We start from the raw sequence: 14277 nt of genomic DNA on the forward strand, positions 1-14277 counted from the left end.
TGCCTCACCCGGGATCCACTGGAAGTTTCTTATATAAATGGATTAGAAGCAAATGTTTGCACTCATGTGGATATAATCAAGTCCAAGCTCTGCGGCAGACCCTTCAGCTGCAGTGCACTGGGGGAAGGAAAAAACTAAAGTCCCTATTTTGTTTCCAGGAACTGGCCGCAAGAACTGAACGTCTCGGGGTGAGCTCAGTGCAGAGGAGCATTAGGAGGAAGGAGGAGAAGGGCCTTTTTTTCTCTCTCACTCTCTGGCAGGAACCGACATCGACCCGATCTGCTTTCAATTAGTACTGGAGATGATGATAGCCTCTTCCTGTCCGTTATGTCTTGCACATGCAAAGTCCAAAACATCATGGATGGCTGTCCCCCCACCTCCCCAGAGTGTGTGATTCATCTCCGTTTCAGGGAGGGCAGCAGTATGGCCTGTGGGTCATTTCCATCCGACGCTTCCTCGGTTTAAACCCCGCACGTCAACAAAAGTCATTGGGGATCTGAAAGCATCTTGTCTAATGCACAAATTACTTAATGCCTCACTGTACTATTGGTATAATACATTGACTGGTAGTCCAATGAGTAATTAAGCAATGTTCGCTGAGAGATGGTGCGGGGCGGCAGGGTATCCTAGTGGTTAGAGCGTTGGACTAGTAACCGAAAGGTTGCAAGATCGAATCCCTGAGCTGACAAGGTACAAATCTGTCGTTCTGCCCCTGAACAAGGCAGTTAACCCACTGTTCCTAGGATGTAATTGATAATAAGAATTTGTTCTTAACTGACTTGCCTCGTTAAATAAAGGTTTAAAAGTATATATTTTGATCCCTGAGGAAGTTTGTTGATGTTTCAGAACATGAGACTAGAAGACACTTTCCGTTGTGCCGGTGACATCAGCAGAGTTGTTGTTCCATATTTGTGTCACTCTATAAATCGAACGGCGGTTAAAAGGACATTTTAATGCCGACCTTCAAAAGACTAAATGGGTTTCTAAACTAAAAAGGAAACCAAAGGGCCATAATCCAGACATACCTTGGGGACATCGATGGCGACCTGCCTCATGGCACCTGGTTTGACCTCCGACATGGCCCACTGAAGGTCCTGGAAAGTGACCGTCCCTGTCCCCATTAATTGTAGGTCCGATGGCTGGGAGCCACTGCCGAGAGCACTTCTCAATGCATTCAGCCCTGTAGAAAGACCAGAATGATATCAACATATTTGTTTCCAAATCTCTAGGTTAGGGGTGGTATAAAAATAATAGTGCATGGTGGGTAATAAGAGAGACAATTCTGATAAAGAACATGATTTTGTAAGAGATGGACATTTGCAAGTCTAAGATGTTGTGATGATGTGTACAGTTACTCGGAGGAAAGATGCCCTAGCTGCAGTAAGTCATGTTTGAAACATTGATAGTTATGGCCTGAGGGGAACATCAAGACTGTTGTTCAGCATTGCCACCTTTCTCGGGGCTAGTCTTCAGAGACAAGACATTGTCAAAATGTCAACAATAGGCTAAGCCTCCCTTTCCTCCTTTTTCCAAAGACAAGCCTTTCAGTGACGGACAGTTTCCCACACAAGTCCTTGGCAGCCGCTCCACGTCTCCAAACACACACTTACTTTCACACAGTAGAACTTTCACCTCACACGCTCCGACATGCCGTGATGACGAATCCCTGACGAACGTCTAATCTCTAAATGAACGCTATTCTCCTCCACTCTTTCAATTCAACAGGGAACATTGAACACGCATAGCCAAGAAGAAAAGCTGGAGAGGAACTTTAATTGACGTTTTATGTTTGAGATTAACTCTCTCTTGACTCGAGGCAACTCCGTTACCTGCCGAGTAGAAAAGAAGGACACAAAAGGACAACCGTACAAATAAATTCATCTGTGCATCAATATCAGCGCAGGATGTTGAGTTCGTGTTGGGCATTGCAGAGTAGGGTCACAAAACGATGAACCACAGATAGAGTTGGCCCTTGTACAGTCAGTCAGCATTCCAAGGGGCCTAGGGTGATGATAGCTTATGAATAGGCCACATTGGCACTGGCGACGAAGATAGGGAGCAGGCTAGAAGGAGGAAGGGAGCGAGAATAGGGCTTGACAATCACCTAGGCTACATTAGTTTAGAACAGGGGGAATGCCTTGTTTTCCAAGTGTCTCATGGAATACTGTGGGATTTCAATTCAGGATTGGCTTTTCTTTAAGATTTCAGGAAATCTCTAAGATCCTCACAGTGCGTGTTTAACACAAAGGAGAAAGGGTTCTTCCTGAGGGTTGTGGGTAATTTGTCTTAAACGGTCTATGTTTAAGACTAGACTAGATAAACATGTCACGAGTCCAGCCAATATGAGATAAGTGAAATGATGTGCAAGGATCAAGGGCAAAGCACATTCTGAATAAGGCTGGTGGAACTCTTTGTGCAATAGATCCTTTTTACAAATATGAATGTGAAAATGCGTAATGAAAAGCTGCTGCTAGGAGTAAATCAGCCTGACTTTTAAAGAACCCTACCCCATAACATTGCAGAACAACCTGCACTCGACTAGAGTAGCCTCCACTCATAACCATTTGTTGTATAGATTCCGAGACATGCAGGTAGGATAGCAGGCATTTGATGAACAAATTACATGGTGGCTGAAGGCATGATTGCAACTGATGCACTGAACCCAAAACGTTTTTTTCAGCACTCTACCCATCACCACCCATCTCCTCCTTCCCGCCCAGTCCAAGCTCCGGTTAAGATGGCCCTAGCTCCAACTCAGCCTGGAGGCTGGGGCAAGGGACTTCGGTGGACTGGGGGCCAGGGCAGACGAGAGAGGACTTACGATCAGACAAGACTACATCCTGTTTATATTTTCCAGGATGCGAGGACTGAAAAAAAGGACGGAGGAAAAAAGAAATACACAATTAATGCGGAGAGAGACAGAGCGACAAAGAGAGGGGGTATGGGAGAGGAGCCAGCCAAGGTCAGTGTGTTCCAGGTCCCGGGCCCTGGCCTTGCTGCGTACAGTCTCCTCTCCCCTGAGTCCCCCCACATCACATCAACTTAGCCTGACCTGGCCCTGCCCGATGACATGAACGTCTCTTCTCTTCTCCGTTAAAAGCTCCAGGAATCTTCGACTAGCAGCACAAAAACATCTGCCTCAGCCTGGGACCATGCACAGGGTAGAAAGGAGGGGAGGAAAGCACATTTTCTGGGGAGAGGGGGGAATGTGGGCTACCACATCTGCTACCCAGCCGACTCTTCCCCCGTAACTCCCCTCATCGTCTTCTCCTCCACTGCTCAGCCTCCACATCAGGGATAGAGGGATGGTCAAAGGGTAATGGAGGTTAGGCCTTGGTTCATCAGGCCACATCTATTTGCCTTTGAAAAAGAAGCTCACTTCACAGTGGGGTGACCACGAAAGCATTCGCACCCTCTCACCTTACTGTTCACTGTCAGGTGTGTTCAAGTGTGTAGAAAAAAAAAAAAAAAAGTTCTGTCTGTGGTGCTTCAACACAAACTTGTCGACAGCATGAGATAGAAAGGTCTGCACACATAAGGCTCAATCTTCCTGGATTGACAAACATTTTGGCCAGCTAATGATATTTCTCTCACCAAATCGCTGGACACAACATGCTACAGTGGTTGAGGAATAACCTACTAAACAAATACACCTAAGGAAAGACAAACACATCCCTAGCAAATGCCTAGTTAGCAAGTATATTCATGAGCTTGATTAATGAGGTACCCAGCCTCTGGATAGCCAAAAGGCTAAATAAATGTAATTCAACAATGTGCCTCAAGCATTTTTCGCTTCAGGGATTCTATCCTCTGGCTAGGCTCGACCCCAGCACACATTTGGTTTAGTTAGGAAAACATACGATTCCCTGTTAGGAGTGGAAAAATAAGCAACACAACAGAGTTTAATTTGAACCTTGTGGACACTTTTTTCCCACTTGTTCTTTGCCGAATGCTTCAAATTCACCAGCAATCTGTGGGGAAATGAGAATGGGGGCCCCTCCACTTCCAAGAATGCGCATTTGCAATAAATGCAACTGGACCCAAAATAGGTATGGGACGGCAATTACTTTTTATCATTGCTAATATTGGCTTGGGGAGGAAGAGCAGACAAGGTGAACATGAGGGCTGTGGCCTGGTAAAAAGAAGAGATGTTTGCAATTATCTGTCCCCAAAACACGCCCTCCCCGACTCAAGGCCTTTTATTAAGAGTCAACTCCAGCAGCCCTGGTCTCACCCTGGCCCTGAGTATAAAAAATAAAAAACCTTGAGTAAAAACAACATTATCCTCCGATAGAATGTGAGCCAAGTCCACAAGGTAAATATATCGAAGACATTGGTGCATTCTAATACAACTAACACCATTCAAAAATGACTACCGTGGATGAATTTGGGCAGTTAAAGCCTACCATTTTCAGACAGGCAGAGGAAACTGACAGAAGTCTAGTAGAGGTGAAGTTAGGTTCCCCCTGCTGACCTCAAGGGCGTCTTATAGACCATATTTGTCTTGATAGGATAACAACAACAACAGTAAGTCATTTATGTAACTAGAGATGTAAGTGTCCATCTGCACTCCTACAACACGTTCCACACTTCCTTTAGACAGGAAAACACCCTCCAGAAGTAGCCTACTTAACACCACTCCCCCATCCCCAGGCACTTGTCGGCAGAGCTGTGTGTGTCTCAAGCGACATTGTCCTCAAATGAATTGTGAAATACTTTTGGCATTACACCATCAAAAAACAGGAACATTTTCATTACTCCAAGGGGCTTCCGGAACACTCTTTGCACCTGTATTTACAATACCCGACATCTGTTCCAACTCTGAAAAACTGCAATAACATGTGCTCTTAAAACACAGAGACAGAGAGTTAGACAGACAAAGAGAGATAGACAGTGAGAGCAAGATAGACAGAGAGACAGCGAGAATGAGAGACAGAGGTTATATTGTTTATTTCATTTTTGCCAATAAAGCCCTTTAATTGGAGAGTGTGAGAGATCGACAGAGAGAGAAAGACAGAGAGACAGATAGAGATATTGTCTCTCTCTCTCTCCCCCTGACAGACAGACATAGACACAGAGAGAGAGAGAGAGAGAGAGAGAGAGAGAGAGAGAGAGAGGGGGAGAAAAAGATAGAGAGAAATAAAGAGACAAAGAAATAGACAGAGAGGGAAAGCTAGACAGAGAGAAAGACAGAAAGAGAGAGAGATGGACAGAGAGAGAGAGAAAGATGGACAGAGAAAGAGAGAAAGATGGAAAGAGAAAGCTAGACAGAGAGAGAGAGAAAGCTAGAGAGAGAGAAAGAGAGATGGACAGAGAGAGCGAGAGGGACAGAGAGAGAGAGAGAAAGATGGACAGAGAGAGAGAGAAAGATGGACAGAGAGAGAGAGAAAGCTGGACAGAGAGAGAGAGAAAGATGGACAGAGAGAGAGAGAAAGATGGACAGAGAGAGAGAGAGAGAGAGAGAGAGAGAGAGAGAGACGGACGAACAATGAAAGCTAGAGAAAGAGAGATGGACACAGAGAGAGAAAGCTAGAGAGAGAGAGAGAGATGGACAGAGAGAGAGATGGACAGAGAGAAAGACTGACAGTGAGAGAGATGGACAGAGAGAAAGACGGACAGCGAGAGAGAGAGAGAGAAAGACGGACAGCGAGAGAGAGAAAGACGGACAGCGAGAGAGAGAGAGAGAGAGAAAGACAGACAGCGAGAGAGAGAGAGAGTTAGAAAGACGGACAGCGAGAGAGAGAGAGAGAGAGAGAGAGACAGACAGCGAGAGAGAGAGAGAGAAAGACGGACAGCGAGAGAGAGAGAGAGAAAGACGGACAGCGAGAGAGCGAGAGAGAGAAAGACGGACAGCGAGAGAGAGAGAGAAAGATGGACAGCGAGAGAGAGAGAGAAAGATGGACAGCGAGAGAGAGACGGACAGCGAGAGAGAAAGCGAGAGAGAGAGAGAAAGACGGACAGCGAGAGAGAGAAAGATGGACAGCGAGAGAGAGAGAAAGACGGACAGCGCGCGAGAGAGAGAAAGAAAGACGGACAGCGCTAGAGAGAGAGAGAGAGAAAGACGGACAGCGAGAGAGAGAGAGCAAAAGACGGAGAGCGAGAGAGAGCAAAAGACGGAGAGCGAGAGAGTAAGACGGACAGCGCGAGAGAGACACAGAAAGAGGGACAGAGAGAGGGAGAGAGAGACACAGAGAGAGGGACAGAGAGAAAGCTAGAGAGAGAAAGATGGACAGAGAGAGTGAGAGATGGACAGAGAGAGAGCGAGAGATGGACAGAGAGAGCGAGAGGGACAGAGAGAGCGAGGGGGACAGAGAGAGCGAGAGAGAAAGATGGACAGAGAGAGAGAGAGAAAGATGGACAGAGAGAGAAAGATGGACAGAGAGAGAGAGAGAAAGATGGACAGAAAGAGAGAGAAAGATAGACAGAAAGAGAGAGAGAGAGAAAGATGGACAGAGAAAGAGAGAGAGATGGACACAGAGAGAAAGCTAGAGAGAGAGAGAGAGATGGACACAGAGAGAGAAAGCTAGAGAGAGAGAGAGAGATGGACAGAGAGAGAGAGATGGACAGAGAGAAAGACTGACTGCGAGAGAGAGAGAGAGAGAGAAAGACTGACTGCGAGAGAGAGAGAGAGAAAGACGGACAGCGAGAGAGAGAAAGACGGACAGCGAGAGAGAGAGAGAGAGAGAGAGAAAGACGGACAGCGAGAGAGAGAAAGACGGACAGCGAGAGAGAGAAAGACGGACAGCGAGAGAGAGAGAGAGAAAGACGGACAGCGAGCGAGAGAGAGAGAGAGAGAAAGACGGACAGCGCGAGAGAGAAAGACGGACAGCGCGAGAGAGAGAGAGAAAGACGGACAGCGAGAGAGAGAAAGACGGACAGCGAGAGAGAGAGAGAGAGAGAGAAAGACGGACAGTGAGAGAGAGAGAGAGAGAGAGAAAGACGGACAGCGAGAGAGAGAGAGAGAGAAAGACGGACAGCGAGAGAGAGAGAGAGAGAAAGACGGACAGCGAGAGAGAGAGAGAGAGAAAGACGGACAGCGAGAGAGAGAGAGACGGACAGCGAGAGAGACAGAGAGAGCGAAAGACTGAGAGCGAGAGAGTAAGACGGACAGCGCGAGTGAGAGACAGAGAGAGAGGGACAGAGAGAGGGAGACAGAGAGAGGGACAGAGTGAGAGATGGACAGAGAGCGAGTGAGAGATGAACAGAGAGAGAAAGCTGGACAGAGAGCGAGAGGGACAGAGAGAGAGAGAAAGATGGACAGAGAGAGAGAAAGATGGACAGAGAGAGAAAGATGGACAGAAAGAGAGAGACAGACGGACAGAAAAAGCTAGAGAGAAAGAGATGGACACAGAGAGAGAAAGCTAGAGAGAGAGAGATGGACACAGAGAGAGAAAGCTAGAGAGAGAGAGATGGACACAGAGAGAAAGCTAGAGAGAGAGAGAGAGAGATGGACACAGAGAGAGAAAGCTAGAGAGAGAGAGAGAGAGATGGACACAGAGAGAGAAAGCTAGAGAGAGAGAGAGATGGACAGAGAGAAAGACTGACTGCGAGAGAGAGAGAAAGACGGACAGAGAGAGAGAGAGAGAGAGAGAGAGAGAGAGAAAGCTAGAGAGAGAGAGAGAGATGGACAGAGAGAGCGAGAGGGACAGAGAGAGAGAGATGGACAGAGAGAGCGAGAGGGACAGAGAGAGCGAGAGAAAGATGGACAGAGAGAGAGAGAAAGACGGACAGAGAGAGAGACGGACAGAGACAGACAGATGGACAGAGAAAGCTAGAGAGAGAGAGAGAGATGGACACAGAGAGAGAAAGCTAGAGAGAGAGAGAGAGATGGACACAGAGAGAGAAAGCTAGAGAGAGAGAGAGACAGATGGACAGAGACGGACAGCGAGAGAGAGAGAGAGAGAGAAAGACTTACAGAGAGAGAGAGAGAGAGAGAGAGAGAGAGAGAGAGAGAGAGAGACGGACAGCGAGAGAGAGAGAGAGAGAGAAAGCGAAAGACGGAGAGCGAGAGAGAGAGAGAGATGGACAGAGAGAGAGTGAGAGATGGACAGAGAGAGAGAGATGGACAGCGAGAGAGAGAGAGAGAAAGAGAGAAAGACGGAGAGCGAGAGACAGAGAGCGAAAGACGGAGAGCGAGAGAGTAAGACGGACAGCACGAGAGAGAGAGAGTGAGAGATGGACAGAGAGGGAGAGAGTGAGAGATGGACAGAGAGAGAGTGAGAGATGGACAGAGAGAGAAAGACGGACAGCGAGAGAGAGAGAGAGAAAGAGAGAAAGACGGAGAGCGAGAGACAGAGAGCGAAAGACGGAGAGCGAGAGAGTAAGACGGACAGCACGAGAGAGAGAGAGTGAGAGATGGACAGAGAGAGAGAGAGTGAGAGATGGACAGAGAGAGAGAGAGAGTGAGAGATTGACAGAGAGAGAGAGAGAAAGAGAGATGGACAGAGAGAGAGAGAGAGATGGACAGAGAGAGAGAGAGAGAGAGAGAGATGGACAGAGAGAGAGAGAGAGAGAGAGATGGACAGAGAGAGAGAGTGAGAGAGATGGACAGAGAGAGAGAGTGAGAGATGGACAGATAGAGAGAGTGAGAGATGGACAGAGAGAGAGAGAGAGTGAGAGATGGACAGAGAGAGAGTGAGAGATGGACAGAGAGAGTGAGAGATGGACAGAAAGAGAAAGATGGACATAGAGAGAGAAATATGAACAGAGAAAGAGAGAGAGATGGACAGAGAAAGAGAGAAAGATGGACAGAGAAAGAGAGAAAGATGGACAGAGAGAGAGAGTGAGAGATGGACAGAGAGAGAGAGTGAGAGATGGACAGAGAGAGATGGTGGTTGTGAGATGGTGGTTTATGGTTGTGAGGTCTGGGGTCCGCTCACCAACCAAGACTTCACAAAATGGGACAAACACCAAATTGAGACTCTGCATGCAGAATTCTGCAAAAATATCCTCTGTGTACAACGTAGAACACCAAATAATGCATGCAGAGCAGAATCAGGCCGATACCCACTAATTATCAAAATCCAGAAAAGAGCCGTTAAATTCTATAACCACCTAAAAGGAAGCGACTCCCAAACCTTCCATAACAAAGCCATCACCTACAGAGAGATGAACCTGGAGAAGAGTCCCCTAAAGCAAGCTGGTCCTGGTGCTCTGTTCACAAACACAAACACACCCTACAGAGCCCCAGGACAGCAGCACAATTAGGCCCAACCAAATCATGAGAAAACAAATAGATAATTACTTCACACATTGGAAAGAATTAACAAAAAAACTGAGCTAACTAGAATGCTATTTGGCCCTAAACAGAGAGTACACAGCGGCAGAATACCTGACCACTGTGACTGACCCAAACTTAAGGAAAGCTTTGACTAAGTACAGACTCAGTGAGCATAGCCTTACTATTGAGAAAGGCCACTGTAGGCAGACATGGCTCTCAAGAGAAGACAGGCTATGTGCACACTTCCCACAAAATGAGGTGGAAGCTGAGCTGCACTTCCTAACCACCTGCCCAACGTATGACCATATTAGAGACACATATTTCCCTCAGATTACACAGATCCACAAAGAATTCGAAAACAAACCCGATTTTGATAAACTCCCATATCTGTTGGGTGAAATACCACAGTGTACCATCACAGCAGCAATATTGGTGACCTTTTGCCACAAGAAAAGGGCAACCAGTGAAGAACAAAAACCATTGTAAATACAACCCATATGTATTTATTTTCCCTTTTGTACTTTAACCATTTGCACATCGTTACAACACTGTATATATACACACACATAATGAGATTTGTAATGTCTTTTATTATTTTGGAACTTCTGTAAATTATGTTTATGTTCATTTTTGTTATTTATTTCACTTTGTATATTATCTACTTCACTTGTTTTGGCAATGTTAACATGTTTCCCATGCCAATAAAGCCCCCTTAAAAAAAGAGTGAGCGAGAATTCTGCCATTAGGTGAAGGTAAGGACCAAGGTTAAAGAGTACACGGCGAACATTTCCAGATTTTATAAACAGAGCCCCAAAATAAACTTCACATACTGACCCGGCAATATTTATGTAGCCTGTCCTGAAATTCCAAAAGTGTCTTTAAAAGGACAGGGGAGTCAGGAAAAGTGCTTTATATGGAAGGCTGCCTCTGTAAACACACATCTAGCATTTAGCACTGTTTGTCTCATTCATGTCTTTGCCGCAAAGGTTATGTCAAACACAATACTCACCTCATTTCTCCCTGCCATTTTTCCCCCTCATACCTACGCAATAAAGTAATCGCCATTCCAAAAACGGATTTCCAGAACTCCTCAGCAAGGTCACTGTCTGGTTACAATGAATAATCTTCAAATAAATCCCAACGTTTTTATCTGAAGGCCTCGAGTTAAAAAACAATACTTGTAGCACAACAAATCTATATATCAACTAAGCTAGCTAGGCAGACATGAACCCTTACGCAAAACGTAATTCAAGTACTTTTTGGACAAACAAAAGTATATAGTTTAAACATGGCAATGTGTTTTTTTAATAAATATGTTATACTTAACAACCAATAGTCCAAGCACAGTACATTGCTCCTATTCTCCTACCAAAGGGGTTCCCTGTTTAGAAGGCTTTGTAGTGGGTCCACATGTGGCACACAACAACCGACACGGTTTAGACTGAAGAAATGAATCATCTGCCACAACCTGGATCAGTTCACCAACACGATGACAACAAAGACCCAAAACCCTGGGAGGGACAGCATGACAGAAAAGCTGACTGATCTCCATTCAAAACAGTGGAAATCATGGATGGCCACAATAGAGATTGATTTACCAAAACGTCTGTTCAAATCAATAGGCCTACAATAGGCCACCTTTCAATTGTTCTTCATGAGGTTTATATGGACTAACTCTTCACCATCATTGATTTCTCCATTTATATGTTATTCATTGTGAAATGTAATTATGGCCCAAGACAGAGAGAGGGAAAAAGACTACTGTAGGATTTTAGAAATATTGTAACTACTCCCTAAGACACGTCGCCCATCAACTAGATTCAGCCGTGGGCTGACGCTTTCTTGAGGGGATGTTCAGGGGGACAGAACATAATTAGAAATCATTTATTGACTGAAAAATTGACTGACAGAAACCAGACAGACATAATATTTGACTGAAACAATAATTTAAAACCTTGCTTACATTTGTATATACGACCACGTCTCTCTCTACTGCGTTGGAATTCTTTGGCGCAGATTTCCAAAACTAAAATCACATGGAGCTGATTTACTGGTGTTTTTAGTCTTTCATGTCTGACAATTCAACTGCGGGCAAAATTTGGCCCTTGGGCCGCCATTTGAGGCACACTGCACTAAGACTTCCTAGCAGTTCAACTAAGTATTATGTTCTAATGTTCTCCACTAGAGGTTTCTATTTCTATTTCACTAGAGGTTTCTATTGAGTAAGTCAGAATATACTTGGGTCTAATGAATTCTACTCATAGGCTGCAAATGAAGGCTGACCTATCCTGCAATCTAGCATAGTCTCACAGTGAATCTGGTGCATAACAGCTTGTGTTGACTTCAAATACCACTTCTATTCTACGATATCACTGCACTGAGATATTACATAGCCTAAGACACTTCAGGAAAGCAGACAAGTGTGGTAGCAAGGCAGAGGTCCTGGGTGAGTGAGTTGAGAGAGCGAGACAGAGGGAGCTGAAGAGGAGAAGCTACAAATAGCCTTATGCAGCCGGGTCTGGCAGGGCACCATTGTATTGGATGTGTGTGTGTGTGTGTGTGTGGGGGGGGGGGGGGTCCGGTCGTGTGTGTGACACCCTCGCTGCTCCCCCCATCTTTACAGGAAGAGGGGCTGCAGCGAGGCACGTTCCCCCTTGCAGGTCATTGTTACCAGAAGAGGACAGGGAATTGGGGGAAACAACTGGGGTTCCTTGAGATGTTTTCATGACGGCAGCAGAGGAAAAAACACATCAACATGGTGATGGATGGACAGGGTCTGCTAGGGGTCTGTCCCTCAACTCAACAAAGACCACAAGGTTGTGTATGGCCATCTCCATGATGTTGTTATTACATTGTACATGCGGAAACACACAAACATCCTACAGTTGTCCCCCCCTTAGTACAATACAGTAGTGTTAACCCTTTTTATAGGACAGAAGAATGGGTTCATTTGACCAATTGTATGAAATAGCTTTAGTGGTAAGTATGGAGCTATTAACTGAGCCATGACATGGTCAGACATGGCAAAGAGCTCCAATCTTCTCGTTTTTTCCTGTGGCGCACGTGAGGTTCTGTGTTTGTCTTGAGCTTTGTGTTTCGGGAATGGACAGAGGGGGGGGGGGAATCTCTTCCCTCCAGGGGTTTTCTCTGAAAACACTGCCAGTCACGTCTGGCCTCTACGGACGGTAAATCACGCTCTTTGCCAGAGCAATTCTGCGAGCCGAGGTTGTAGCCTCCTCTGGAAATGCAATATGCCACATCCCCGGGACCACCCAGGAGGCTCTCAGCGTCTCGCACACACACACACACACACACACCAACTGACCACCACAGAAACACCCCAACATCCTGGTTTCCTGACACTGTTTTCCCGGTTAGGGGGATTGGGTTGCAGGGTTAAGGCTGTATGGGCCATGAGGAATTTCACAACAAGTAAATGGTATGGGTCTTACTTTAAAGAAGGTTTTTCTCAATGGGACCCACAAGCCAAAGTACAAGCCCACTTCCTTAGGTCAGGAGTCTCAGAGGGTTGGTGAGGTGAGCCACTCTGTCTCGTAGGCCTCGCAGTAATCCAGCTCTAAATAAACCACAACATGGAGTGGGGTAGGCAACAACACATCTGCCACGCTGATCCTCAACACTGAGGCCCCTCAGAAGCACGTGCTTAGTCCCCTCCTGTACTCCCTGCTCACCCACGACTGCGTGGCCAAACACGACTCCAACACCATCATTTCGTTTTCTGACGACACAACAGTGGTAGTAGGCGTGATCACCGACAACGATCAGATCTGGCAGTGTGGTGCCAGGACAGCAACCTATATCTCAATGTGAGTAAGACAAATGAGCTGATCGTCGACTACAGGAAAAGGAAGGCTGAACAGGCCCCCATTAACATTGTCGGGGCTGAAGTGGATCGGGTCGAGCGTTTCAAGTTCCTTGGTGTCCACATCACCTACAAACTATCATGGTCCAAACACACCAAGACAATTGTTAAGAGGGCACAACAACACCTTTCCCCCCCTCAAGAGACTGAAAAGATTTGGCATGGGTCACCAAATCCTCAAAAAGTTCTACAGCTGCACCATCGAGAGCATCCTGACCGGTTGCATCACCACCTGGCATGGAAACTGCTCGGCATCTGACCGTAAGGCGCTATAGAGGGTAGTGCGTGCGGCCCAGTACATCACTGGGGCCAAGCTTCTTGCCATCCAGGATCTTTATACTAGGCGGTGTCAGAGGAAGGTCAGCAATCGGTACCAGAGCGGCAAGCGGTACTGGAGCGCCAAGTCTAGGACCAAAAGGCTCCTTAACAGCTTCTACCCCCAAGCCATGAGACTGCTGAACAAGTAATCAACAGCCTACCTGAACTAAATGTCCACCCAAACTATTTACATTGACCCTTCCCCTTCCATTTGTTTTTTCAATGCTGCTACGCGCTATTATCTATACAGTCACTTTACTCATACCTACATGTACAAATTACCTTGACTAACCGGTACGCCCTGGATATAGCCTCATTATTGTTATTTTATTGTGATACTTTTTTATTATTTTTTACTTTGCAAATATTTTCTTAACTCTTTGTTGAACTGCATTGTTGGTTAAGGGCTTGTAAGTAAGCATTTCACGTGAAGGTCTACACCTGTTCGGCGCAGTCCAGGGCGTGGGGCCGGTTGGTTGGCCCCTAGGACCAGCAGCTGGCCTGAGTGGCCCTCCTGGAGGAAGAGACAAACCAGGCAGTTAGGAATGTTACAGTGGTATGAGAATGTGCACTCAACTTTCAGTCAACTTCCCTGGTAAAACAAGCATTTAATCACTAAATGAGGGGTGTGAATGTAAGAGAGCAATTGGAACAGTAGGATGAAGCAAGTATGCTTTTAAGGTAGTATGACTATGCTTCAATTTGAGCATGTAGGTGTAATAAATTATTAATCAATAATCTTAGTCCTAACCAATGACCCCGACACTAAAAGCTCAAACATAAAGGACATTTCCAGACCATAAATATGTCTGAAGGCTTAATAAATGACTGGTTTACATCTTCTGAAACTATCAGG

At 46.0% G+C, this 14277-nt stretch overlaps 1 pseudogene; it reads right to left on the reverse strand.

The window, feature by feature from the left end:
• Positions 1 to 14277, reverse strand: part of LOC139365834 (transitional endoplasmic reticulum ATPase-like) — a 58270-nt pseudogene that overhangs the window by 43508 nt on the left and 485 nt on the right.

The sequence above is a fragment of the Oncorhynchus clarkii genome, chromosome 14 (genome assembly GCF_045791955.1).
Source record: "Oncorhynchus clarkii lewisi isolate Uvic-CL-2024 chromosome 14, UVic_Ocla_1.0, whole genome shotgun sequence".
In the NCBI taxonomy this organism is placed as follows: domain Eukaryota; kingdom Metazoa; phylum Chordata; class Actinopteri; order Salmoniformes; family Salmonidae; genus Oncorhynchus; species Oncorhynchus clarkii.